This window comes from Aptenodytes patagonicus, chromosome 16 (genome assembly GCF_965638725.1).
Source record: "Aptenodytes patagonicus chromosome 16, bAptPat1.pri.cur, whole genome shotgun sequence".
Classification (NCBI taxonomy): domain Eukaryota; kingdom Metazoa; phylum Chordata; class Aves; order Sphenisciformes; family Spheniscidae; genus Aptenodytes; species Aptenodytes patagonicus.
In genome coordinates, this window is record NC_134964.1 from 6,303,796 (window position 1) to 6,316,260 (window position 12,465).

The following is a 12,465-nucleotide window of genomic DNA, read 5'->3' on the forward strand; positions in this document are numbered from 1 at the left end:
TTGTTGTGCAGATTTCTGATGTTTTGCGAGTGTTTCGCTATTTCAGGGGGAGGTGGGCAAGAAAATCTGCAAAAATTGAGAAATGGGAAAAACTGCATCTCCAGAAAAGCCCAACCACCCACACCCCATCCATGATGGCATTTGCTAGAAGCCCCTGAGTGCTTTGCTCGGAGCGATGCTGGGTCCCTGTCCGCGTGCCCCTGCAGCATCCCAGGCGGGATGCATCCTGCACACACCTGCAGCCACGGCCCAACACTGCTAAGCTGTCAAAACAAACACGGGAACAAAGCACACGCAGCCTCCAAATCCGCACACCATAAGCTCCGGGACCCAAGCAGGGCCTGGAAATTCCCCCCGAGCTGGCCGGCAGCTCCAGCAGATGGGTTTTATGAGCCCCGGAGGAAAAATAACATCTAGACGAGCATCTCTAACTGCCTGTAAATACACACCAGATGATGCAGGGACAGATGAAATGCGGCAGAGATAGGGATGAGAATGGAAAACTGCAAGTGGGGGGGATGGCTGGGGATGGCCTGTGTCCCCCCCTCTGGATGCTCACCTGGCTTCCTCCTCCTCCTCCTCCTCCTCCTCCTCCTCCTTCTCCTCCTCCCTGCAATGGCTCCTGGCTTCTAACTTTGTATTTATTCAATGTGAAGCAAACAAAATTAACCACTGCTGTCCCCGAGCCTTCCCCATCCCAGCTGGACTCTGCTCCTCCTTTTTCCCAAGCAATAGGATGAAAGCAAGCAAGGGGCTTTCCGCCCGCTGAGCCTTCCCTGGAATAGGATCCCCACGTTAGCAACCCGAGGAAAAACAAATCCGGCTTCCCCAGGCCATCGTTCACATCTGTTTGTCCCCAGCAGTATTGCTGCCAGCCTTGATACCCCGAGCCCTGGGGCACATCCCTGCCCTGAGCCATCCCTGCTCCTAACAGCATCTGCACCTCGGTCCACACCTGGCGTGGTCGTGGACAGTCTTCTCTGGAGCCAGAGCTCGTTCGGGCTCAGGCAGGGCTTACCCTATGGGGCATTACTGAACTGCAGGTTGGTTTTTTGCTGGTGAAGGAGCCGGCTGCAAAGCCCCCCCTCTGCCTCTGGTGCATCCAGGGACAGAGGCAGCTGTAAATGTGCTCTGAGCAATGCTCAGGATGAGCGAAAGTGAAGCAGGCGCTAGGAAGGGGACAGACGGGGAGGGGAAAGCAGCAGTAATTTGGCACTGGGGTACCAAAAAGGGGCTCTTTAAAGCTGGACTTGCATGGCTGCAGGTACAAGCCAAGCTCAATCAGAAGCTCTTCTTGCTGCTTTCAATGCAGGGGTAAAAAGGGCCATAATAAGGACAGGATCGTGTGTTACCCTTTACAGTGAAAATAAGCACAGGGAGCTTTTGCCTGCTCCAGACTGGCCCTACAAATCCAAACGCCAGCTGAAAACTGTCCCAGGGCACGGCAGCGGGTCGGGGCATGCCGGCGGGGAGCTCGCCCTGCACAGGGAGATGCTGCAGGTCAGGGCTGGGGAAGCTGGAGCACGACAAACCCAGCCAGCACTATGCCCTGCATCTCCGCCAGGCGCTCAGTCCCTCGCAGGATCAGGCCTGAGCAAAAGGGAGACAGGAGCAGTTCAAAAGAATCTCCTTGAGCATAACTGGCTAAGCACAGAGCACACCCTTATCAGCGCCCATAGGCGCCAGACGCTGCAGCGCACACAAAAGGCAAAAGGCAGCCCTTGGACCGAGTCAACTGGTCTTAATATTTGCGTTTGGTAAAGCAAACTAATAAATCCCCATGGGTTTATCCGTGCTTCCAGTTTGTATTTATTAGGAAGAATGACAGGCAGGTTTTCCTCCTGGTTACACAGGTAAATAGCAATACAGCTCCCACACCCTTCCCCTTTTTAACGGCCTGACTTTCTGTTTGCTCGCCATCTCTAAACAAGCCGGGACTATACAACTGACCGACACTAAAGGCAACCGGCCTTTGAAGTAAATATTAGTTATGAACTCCAAAAGGTCCACGTCCAAGTGCTGAGCTTCCTCCCTCCATCCCTGGAGTGGGGTCTGCAGCTGCAGGGCCAGGGAATGGGCAGCACCAGCGCCCATCGGCAGGTCCACGCAGGCTGGGATTAATGGAGGAGCAGCTCCCAGGCGGGGAATTGCTTCGAAAAAGGATGCTACGGTGCAAGTGTTGGCCGTGGCATCGCCAGTGTGCACCAGGGGTGGCAGGTTTGAGTGACCCAAAGCCTTCCCCACGGGAATTCAACCTCCTTACACCTCAGGTCTCCTATATGGACATCGCAGTGATTCACACACGTAGCTGAAAACAGAGTTTGGCCCATGGCGAGGCCAGATGCAGGGAATACTGTATGTGGCAGCACTCTGTCAGCGGGCATTGCTTCTTACACACTCCTTGGGGGGGGTAACCACGGGACCATCACTTGAGGTGTCTCCCCATAGCCATAGTCTGTATTTTCAGCAGGAGAGGCACACCGTGGCTCCTCAGCAAGCTGAGACAACGGGTCTCACAGCTAGCCCAAAAATCCAGGTTTGACTCATGGGTGGGAACCCTGTAATTTGCCCGAGGACTGCTCCTACGCACTGCTGCTGTCTGGGGCACGGCCCCGGCTTCACCGCAGCTCTCAGACCTGGGTGGAGAAAACTACCAGGGTGGAGAAACTACCAGGGAGAGAGTCCAGGGGAGCTCAGCGTGCCCAATAACACCAGCCTTACTCCCGTGCTGGATTGCTTGCTAAGGGTCCGCTGTGCACAGAGGAGCAAAGACACCATACACGGCACTGCCGTGGCACGGTAACCACATCCGAATCTCCTCCAGCACCCACATGATCCGCTTTCCACCCAGAGAAAAGGAAGAGCAGAGTCACCCTCTGCTTTGGACCTACCTTGAAATGAGCAGCGGCGAAGGGCAGACCATCACCTCCATCCCAGCACACTCCAGGGTGTCCGTGCACACCGTCGGGGCTGCGCTGGCACGCAGGTACCAGCCTAAGCCGCCGGCTGCTCACCTGCACCTCCGGGGTCATTTAATTGATGCAAATGAGCTTGACATTGGCTTTTGTTAGGGTCTCCCAAAACCCATCATTACCAAACCAAAAATCAAGTGAAGTTTCATGCATTTCTGGGCTTTGCTGTTCTCTCATAGTTTTGCCCAAGGGCATAACATGGTTCTTAAACTCTCTGAGGTGCTTCTGAGCTGAGTAATGGGTTTCAAAGGAAAGGACCCAAGACTCTGTGTTTCTGACCAAGTTTCTGCAAGTTTGTCCCAGTGGGGGACTCACTGTGCAGAGAAACGAAGTCAGGGCTATGCAGAGATCCTACCGGTTGGTTACACTAGTGAGTTTGACATCGAGTCACCGTGGCTGCACACCAAACACAGTTATATTGAATCCATGCTCATGAGGCTACTGCGCTTTTTAGATGAAAGGACAACTTTTTGGTTGTCTAAAGGTCTAAATCTTTTTGTAAAATAATAAAAGGATATTTCCACTGCATAAATATCCTTTTTATGTTGTGTTTCCACACGGCACCTTCCGGTGCTTCACATCAAGTCTACAGGGTGGGAGGGAACACACAGTCCAGGGACATGAAACAACATGATTTAAGGGGAACTAATTTGCATTTCAGTCGCTTTTGGAGCAGGAGGCATGCTAGGGGCGGCTCGCCTGGCCATGCAGTCAGGCGGTGATAGTTAAGGGTTGCAGAAAGGGAAGGGGAAAAGGACAGGGGAGAATTTTTCTGCAAAGCAAAGGCATTAAACTCTTGGCCTGGCTTCATTAGGGCAGAGAAGTTTGCCAAAGCGCTGGTTTCCTGTACAATCAAACGCATCCCCTCGGCAGCCCCGCGATAGGGCCATGATGTAAGTGTGGCTGAGCCAAGGCAAATGGAAAAGAACATCGAGCACTCACAGAGGCAACGGGTTTTATTAAGAAGTTTAATTGTTTCTGAGGGTGACATTTTCCCCCGTCTTGACGTTCCCCTCGCTGCGGTTTGGCATCCCCCGCTCCTGCACCCGCTCCCCAGCCCCACCTGGGCTGGGCTCCATGTGGGATGTGATGGGGCTGAGGGTGCTCAGCTGCCCGCAGCAGAAGGACCCCCCCCGAGGCCACCCAACACCCCTGGCACAAGACAAGACTCTGCCGGACAGTTTTAAACCCCAGGGCACCACGATCACCAACTCAGCTTCCACCCCGCAGCTCTTCCGAAGACTTTCGCCCCTCCAGCTCCCACCGCAGGCATCGGCACTTTGTGAACGCCACGTGCTGCAGGCTGGGTCCAGCCGTCCTCACAAAAAGCCCAAGACCCCGAAAGGCATCAAAAAGAAGAGCAGAGGGGTAAAAAAAGAAAAAAAAATCCACAGCTGGTTCCTTGGAACCGGGCAAGCACTTGGGCCTTCACAGGGAAAAGCATCAAGCTACCATTTGACCCAAGAGCACTTCACCATCCATCGCCAGCACTTCCCAGCCAAGAGGATAATTTCCAAAGCCCAGCAGAGAGCAGATAATTAAGTCCTTTCAGCTCCACGTGGGAGTCGGGAGCGAGGTCAGCGCCGGGAGGAAACCCCCCTTGCCGGGCTGGGGACGTGGAGCCCAGCAAGCGTACAGCGGGCGGCGGGTGGGGAAGCTGTTTTCGGTGGTGGGTGAAGGAGCTCACCACAGCCCCTGATGTTCCATTGCTCCCCAGGGAGCTGCTGGTCCCTGCTGTCCCTCTCTCTGTGCTCGCAGCTGAAAGCACCCATCCTTAGGAGGGTGCTCCTGGGTGTTTCAGCACTTGGCTGTCTCCTCTCAGGTCCCCGCACCCCGAGCCTTCACCATGGACCCTGCAAAGGAAAAACATGGCATTAATGGAAGGTCCAGGCTGGTAGGCAGCTGGTTGTGATGAAGCAAATCGTGATTCCTCTTTGGCACCAAATTAAGTGTTTGAAGCAATGTGTAAAAGAGGAGATGCACCAGCAGCCCCAATGCCTCCCCTAAAAGCACCTTCGGCACCAGCGCCTTCGAGCTCACCCTACAGTCAGCAGTGCCAAGGGCCCCATGCTTTGGAGGCTGGAGCCCTTCCCAAGCCCTGGGGCTGGTGGGAACCTGTTATGGCTGAACAGTCCATGTCCAAGAGGGCTGGGAGGAGCTCTCCATCCACAGCAACTCTCAGTGACAGCTGAGCCGCCAGCGCTGCCATTCAGACAGCGAGAGCGGAGGATGTGCTGACAACATCCATGGGAAAACCAGCGTTACTCAGCCACATCCCTCTAGAGAGCCCAAAAGCAGCAGCAGCCCCAAGGCTGAGGTCCCACGGGATCAGAAGGCATCAGATCAGGGTGCAGGATAGCACGAGGGTGGATAAGAGACATAGCCGGGGGCTGACGGAAGAAAATCAAATGGCCATTTCCGCACGAAAGACAAAATAACGGCATCTGGGAACACAGAGGAGGGGAAAGCAGCTCATCTTGCTTGTGTGTACGTGGGCTGCGTTACGCGGTCCAAGGGATGTGCAAGTCACTGATTAAACATCCCAGCGCTGAGCCGGGACACGCGACGACTGCCGTGCTAGCATTGAGGACTGCACGGGGAGGAGTGCTCCCCATCGGAGGTACGGGTAGCTCGGGTAGCTCTGCCTGAGCTCTACCTCCTCTACCTACCAGGGAGTTTGTAGCCACCCCATGACCATCCCTGTGCCCTCACTGCTGTCCTGGGCTACCCTAGAGGAGCCAGCAGAAAGGGGCTCCTTTTCCCAAGCTGCCACAGACATTTGGAAGGAGATAGGGAGAGGAAAACACAGTCGGACAGCAGAGTGAGAATGGATCTCATTTATCCCTCTCTGTCCGTGGGCTCCCCACCTACAAGCTCTCAAATGAGCTGCAACATACTGGAGGATCCAAACTCCACCGTTAAGTGTGGCACAACCAGCTCCTATTTGGCTCAGACAAGCTCTTGGCCTATTTGGGGAGATTAATCATTTGCTTTCCTCTTTGATTCTCACCCTGTTCACTCCATAAGATCATTAAACAGCTTTTGTCCCAAGCAAACCCTGCCCAACTCCCCGTCCTGCTCCAGCATTAACTAGGGGCACACAGAAAGAAGGGTAGAGGTTTATACTCATTTATCGTGCAACACATCATCTGTTTGCTTTGGACTTCGCAAGGAATATGCAAGCAAAATGGGCACCTCCTGGCCAAGATATCGCACCCGCAGCAATACAGCGTGGAAGTATAAACCAGCCCCCATGCCCCTTCCCCAGGGGAAAGCCTGACAATCAGCTTTGGGCTATCTGGGAAAGAAAGAGCGCAGCATCTCCGAGTTTGCAAAACGCTGTGCACCAGTGTCCCTGGCTCTTGTAAATGTGTTAAAAAATAAAACCCTTTAAAAGCTTCCAGATGTTCTGTTTATGTTGTGGTGTTACCCAGCTCCATCCTCCAGAGGCCAATACACAGCCTCAATGAAATCACAGCAGCCAAGGGGGACGGCAGGGGGGAGTGGAGGAGGTCCGAACCCTTTTCCTCCTCTTTCCCCCAACTTCTCCTGTTAACTCCCACGCTGCTGGCGAATGCGCCGAGAGCGGCTGCAAATCCTCCCTCCCGCTCTAAGCACCTCCCTGCCTCACGAGCATCACTGGGGTTTGCAAGGCACTAACCCCAAATGCCCAGGCTCTGGGGACCACTGCATAGCGGGGACTGGGACTGGGCAGGGAGCTAATGCATTGGTGGTGGCACCCCAGAGGCACCCAGTGCCCACCAGTACATGCTGAGCAAGAAGGTCCAGAGGGTCCAACCCCACCACATCCAACTTCACATCCACCTGAGCGGGCCCCGAAGGCCTACCAAAAACTACCTGCTGCTGGCGTGAGGATGTGACAGGGCAAAAAGCCTTGTCAACGAGCCCTGGGTGTAGCCGCACACACGTACGTGTGTGTGCAGAAAGCCCAGCTCGGGACTCTTTGCACAGGGCGTTGCAGGTCCAGCGCGCTGCTTTTGAAGTTCCCTTGAATGAGCTGCATGGTTGGTAGCAATCAAAGCTCCATAAAGGAGCGATATTGCAGCTATGTGCGCAGGCTCTGATGTGTTATCTCCCCTCCCCAGCGGGGGAGGAGGGCAGTCATTGCTGCGGCTCATTTGAAAACGTGTTAGCGCCCGGAGATCAAAGACACTTCCTGATGCGCTCCACCCTGGCAAAGCCTTTCGGCCAGCGTGGTCCCTCCTCGGGCCGGGAGGCAGCCGGGGCACTGTGGGAGCATGCTGCCGGTGTGGGAACCGCCACGCAGCTGTGCTTGCACCGGGAACTGGGGCGACGCGTCCAACCCCGGGGTGGCTGCTGCAGGATGTCCTCCTGCCCACATCGGGGACGTTAGCACATCCTTGCCCCGTGGATTAGGTATGTTGTTTGTTGTCACCCTTCAGACAGGGGAATGGAGCCCCAGGCAAGTTCAATGCCATGCGGCTGCCCCAGTTTAACTACATGCTGTATGACAGAGCACTTCGTTTTGTCCCAGAAACACCCCTGATGGAGGACCTTCCTCCCTGGACCCTGGTGACCTGAACAAACCCTACTCAGGACAAACCTCCCTCCTTCCCCACCATCTGCACATCCCCCAACACTAAACCTACACAGAGAGTAATATCCCAGGTGCAATTTATTTTTTCCCCTGGCCGGCTGCCTTCCACAAACCCCATGCTCTCCAGCGAGGCGTCATCTGCTTCCCTGTGCCCTGGACCGCTCTGGCCCCGGGGAGGATGAGCAGCAGCAGCACAGCCAGGCCACACACTGCGAGCCCCGAGGCCACCGGTGCCTAACACTCCTCCTGGACACCAGCCCCCGCGCTGTTGTTGTTCTCCTCTCCACGAGCCCACCACAACACCCTGGGAGAGCAGGGGGGATACATCAGGCGCTGGAATAAGGAAGGACTCAAGCTGCCTCCACGCTCAGCAGCAGCCCAGGAAGAAAAATGCATCCGTCCAGAGCAAACAGAGGAGGAGGCACTGAGTTTGCAGCAGGAACGATGATCGTCTGTGCATTTGGAGATGGGGATCTGCCTCCTGCCCCGTCCCCCCGAACACATGCTTGCGAGGAGCGGAGCAAAGCGCAGGAATAGAAACGGGACTTTTGGCTACGGAGGATGGGAGCATCACATCTACAGACAGCTTGAGCACAAACTGTGTGGGCAGCAAAGCCAAACAGGAAAGGAAACCAACAGGCAGGGAAACGATTCTGGCAGCGCTCACATTATGGCTCGCTCAGCACTCATACCTCCCTGCTGCTCCCTCTCCTGGGTGTCCCTCCCTCAGACCCCTCGCCCTGCTCAGACATGCCCCAATTCCACTTTTACTGTCGAAATGCTTCCCATCCGAAGGGCCGGATTTAAAAAAATGCAGCTAGAGAGCTAAAGCCTGTTTGCAGGAACCGGTCCCAGCACAGTCGCGTTAGCACCCCGTTGCATTGTCCCTGCACGCACGCCCAGGCAGGGTTCAGCCTGGCCCAAACCCCTGCAAATGGAAAGGGAAGCCCTGACGTGTCCAGGTCTGCAGAGGGGAAACGGGGACCTGGACACATTAAAGGACCTGCAAAGGGATGGGGCTTCAGACCTGCATACCTGGTTGGCCTTACCCCTTCCAAACCTCCAACACATGGAGGTGGGGAAGGACGGAGGTGAGGGGCAGCGGGAGGGACACAGGGTTGTGCTGTGCCCTTTGCATCCCAGCCAGTTATTTGATACTGGCTTTAAAGCGATTTACAACTTAGAGATGAAGGTTTATTCGCATGCCCCAACGTGCTTAATGACCAAAGTGCTCTTCAGTGAACCCAGCAATGGATTGTAAAATAAAGTCAATGAGGCAAGTGGATTAAAGAAAAAAAAAGCGAAAGATCTGAAAGAGATGAAACGGACCTGTTGAGTCACAGCCTGCGCCTGCCAACGCGCGGTGTCCTCCCGAGCCTCGGCAGTCTCCTGCGCAGGGGACAGCCAGACCTCCTGCAAAGTCACTCCTGCTGCCACCGTCCCCCGCCATGCAAGCAGCCCCCCAGGCAGGTTGGAGCAGGGTGTGACCCCAGCGCTGCCGCGGGCACCCGTCCATCACTCTCTGCTTGTTTGCACGTGTCCCATCTCACATGGGGCTCCTCGCAGCTCGTTCCTCCTCTCCTCCTACCTGCCGGCTCTGCCGAGCCAGCCCTGCTCCTCAGCAGGCAGAACCCCGCGCGATGGGCCATCTCACATCCACAGGCCAACAGTTCTTTTCAGCAAAAGACCGAGCTTGACAGCGCTGTTAACTAACCGTGCACTGGCTATGCTTGAAACACAGCGGGGTCTGCCCAGAGCCCGCTCTGCCGCAGAGATTGGGCCTTCGCAGGGTGCCTCCCCCACGCCCTCCCTGTGCCCCGGCAGGATGCGACCTTCCCAGTGCAGCCGCTGCCTGGGGGTGCTGGCTCAGCACCGCTGCAGAATGACTCCCAGCAGCACGCTGCGGGCACACACCCCATCGGGGTCCCTCCAGCTCCACCACCATGGCACGGCGGAGGTGACTACCCCAGGAGGTGACCTGGGGTGGGACCTTGGGACCCCTGGGGAAAAAATTCTTGCCATGCTGCCTGCTCCATCACCAGCGCTGTGAGATGTGCCTCATCCCGGTGTGGCACATGGTGGGACATCCAGCACTCCCCATCTGAAACTGCTGCCTCCAGCTATCTGCTCCCACACAGTAGCAGGGGGGCCACTGGGCTCCATGGGGGGCTCAGGCTGGCCCTGGGGACCCCGCGGCCCCCGACAGCATCTCACAGCTCCATCTGGTGGAAGCAGCACGCTCCGGCCATGGACCACCAGGCACCCCTGCCACGGGGTGGGTGAAGGCCACCCCAGTGCAGGTGGGTGGGCAGGCGTGGTGGTAACCCACGAGCACCATCCCACAGGGCTCCTTCCTCCAGCGAGGAGCCAAGTTGGCCACACCTCAGCACAGGCACCGAACCCCAGCCCGGGGTCCCACGGAGACCCTCAGATGGTGGAGGAAAGGAGCCCGGCAGCGACCAGCCCATGCGACCCTGTCCCACGCTGTCCCCACCCCACGAATGAACATACAATGAGATTTCAGCATCTGGAGCTGCATGAAAACCACACTCAGGAGGGATCATTCTCATAAGGAATCTGAGCGAGCCAGAGGAAAAAGCGGCGGGGCGGGAGGGGGGAGCCCCGCCTGCCGCCAGCTCTGCCCAGCCTTGTGCTCCCCAGCAAACGGCTTCTCCCCATCTCTCCATCCTGCCTCCTCGGACATGTCTTCGGAGCAGTGTCTCACTAAATGTGGCTTTAAACTGGCTACAAAGGAGCCCCCAGGCTCGGCGCAACCCTTCGACACCGCTGCAATGCAAATGAGCCTTCTCCTTAAACCACCAGACTCTGTTGCAAGAGCCAACCTAATTCCCGGAGTTTCAGTCCAAAGAGATTATCTTCGTTTACTAACCTAAGCATGCGATACAAAAAGCCGTGCCAAAATCCCAGACAGCCTCAGAAGAGATGTCATTAAAACTCCTCCAGCTAGAGGAAGCGAAGCAAGTGTTTTGTTCCCATGCCGCCCTTTCTGGTAATGTGTTAATAAATAACCGTGGCCCAGACAGGTGCTGTCAGCTTCGCGGCGGAGCTGTCGTGAGTCACCGACCTGCCATGGTGCAAACCGCCGTGAGTCATGGAGAGACGGTCCCTTTAACCAAACGCACGTCCACACACTCGCTGAGCCCCAAGGGGTGAGCAGGGATGCTCGGTGCTGGACCATCGAGGGGTCAGACTGTATGAGACCTCCCCTCAGTCCTGGCTATTTAACCCGAAGATAGCAAAGGGTATTCGTCGAGAGCTCGTTCTATAATGCAACACCCCGGAAAAACGTGCAAGGTTGAGATGCAGCAGGTAGAATTTGCAGAAAGGGCCCCGTGTCTGCTCCCAGCGTCGCAGCAGCCTCCTGCTCTCCCATCAGAGAAATGAAAGGGAACGGCCACGATCGCCAACGCAACCCAGCTGCATCCCAGAGGATGAGGCTCCAGGAGAGCCGCTGCTGTTTGCCAGCCAGGGACAGAGGTGCCCTGCGGGCGAGCGCTGGCAGCGGCTCAGCCCCACCGGGATGCACTCGGAGCACAGCATCTGCTGCATCCCAAAACATCGCTCCCAGCGCCAGGTGCAGGTTTCCTCCTCAAATACCAGCCCTGATCAGCCCACTGAGACCTAAACGCAGGCACTCACCCTAGAGTAAGCGAGACTAAAAATAGAACTTTTAACCCCCCCAACAGAAACACCTCTGACGACTTTCTTCTTGCTCACATACTCCAACCTGTTCTGCACGTGGGACGAGGCTGCTTCCTCCTCTGGCTCTTTCTAGCAATTTTTCCCCCTCCTTCCCTGCAAGAAAAGGCCAGTCTTTCTTTAAAGCAATGTGTCACATTGAGACTGACAGGCAGATGAAAGAATGAAGAAAGTCCCATTCGCCTTCATTTTTGCAACAAGGCGATAAGCACAGAACGATGTCAGGGCTTGGACAACACGGACTCCCAGGAGAGGCTGCAGGCAGGTTTCGGGCAGGCTCTGGCACCCGATGACAGTTCTGGCTCCTTTATTAAAAGCATCCCCAAAGTGATAACCCTCTGACAGACTGATCGATGGGCCTAAGCAGCGAAACGATGTTCCCTGAGCATGAACTTTGTTTACCTCCCAGCATTTTTGCTTCTCCTGCCGGAACTCCAGCAGGCCCCCACTGCAGGCAGACAGGAGCCAAGCAGCTACCCTTGGTTTCTGCCATCAGCGGGAGCCCCTGATGGTCCATCTGATCAATTTGAGCCCATCCCTTAACTCTTCCAAATGAGCTGGAGGGCTTTTCCGCCTCCTCTTCTCACCAACAGGGAGAGCAAACCCTGGAGCCCCCCGGGGAAAGGGGATGCCCCAACAGCAGAGGCCACATCTCAACCGACCACGGGGCAATCTCCAGCACAGACATGAGGGCTTCCCACAGCCCCAAGCAACCCCACACACGCCCAGTGCTGCTCCCCCACCAGCTAAATCCTCCTTTATTAGGACCAGACTAATTCAGCCTTAACCCGCAAATGCCTTAGGATCTCACTTAATCCCATAGCAAGCTCCTCCCCGTTGCAGACTGCAGGTGTAATCCATGTCCTCGGTTGCCTCCCCGCATCCTCACCCAATTTGAGCACTTTGAAACCTGCCAGGCAAGGCTGTGGTTGGCTTTGCAGGCAGGGGATGGGCAGATCTACCGGGAATCGCAGACTGGCAGAGCCCGGGGAGAGGGGCTGGGCGCTCTCACCTTCCTGCAACAGCCCACCACCACAGCAGAGCTGCTCTCCAGACTTCCCTGAGCGGCTCCTTTCCATCCCCCAGGCTCAACCTTCCCATCCCCTGGGCTGTCACACCAAAAGAGCCACGGATGCCAGTGCAGCATCACGCAAAGGCACAAAGCAGCCTTTGCTCTCCACCAGCACAGTACCT

The 12,465-nt window shown here is 56.2% G+C and overlaps 1 long non-coding RNA gene across 2 annotated transcripts in view; it reads right to left on the reverse strand.

The window, feature by feature from the left end:
• Nucleotides 1–3,910: 3,910 nt before the first annotated feature.
• LOC143167767 (uncharacterized) overlaps nt 3,911–12,465 on the reverse strand; it is a 58,831-nt gene continuing 50,276 nt past the window's right edge. For both annotated transcript variants that reach the window (XR_012996592.1, XR_012996593.1), the window contains one exon: nt 3,911–4,825. This is a non-coding gene — a long non-coding RNA (uncharacterized LOC143167767). The remainder of the gene's footprint in view (nt 4,826–12,465) is intronic.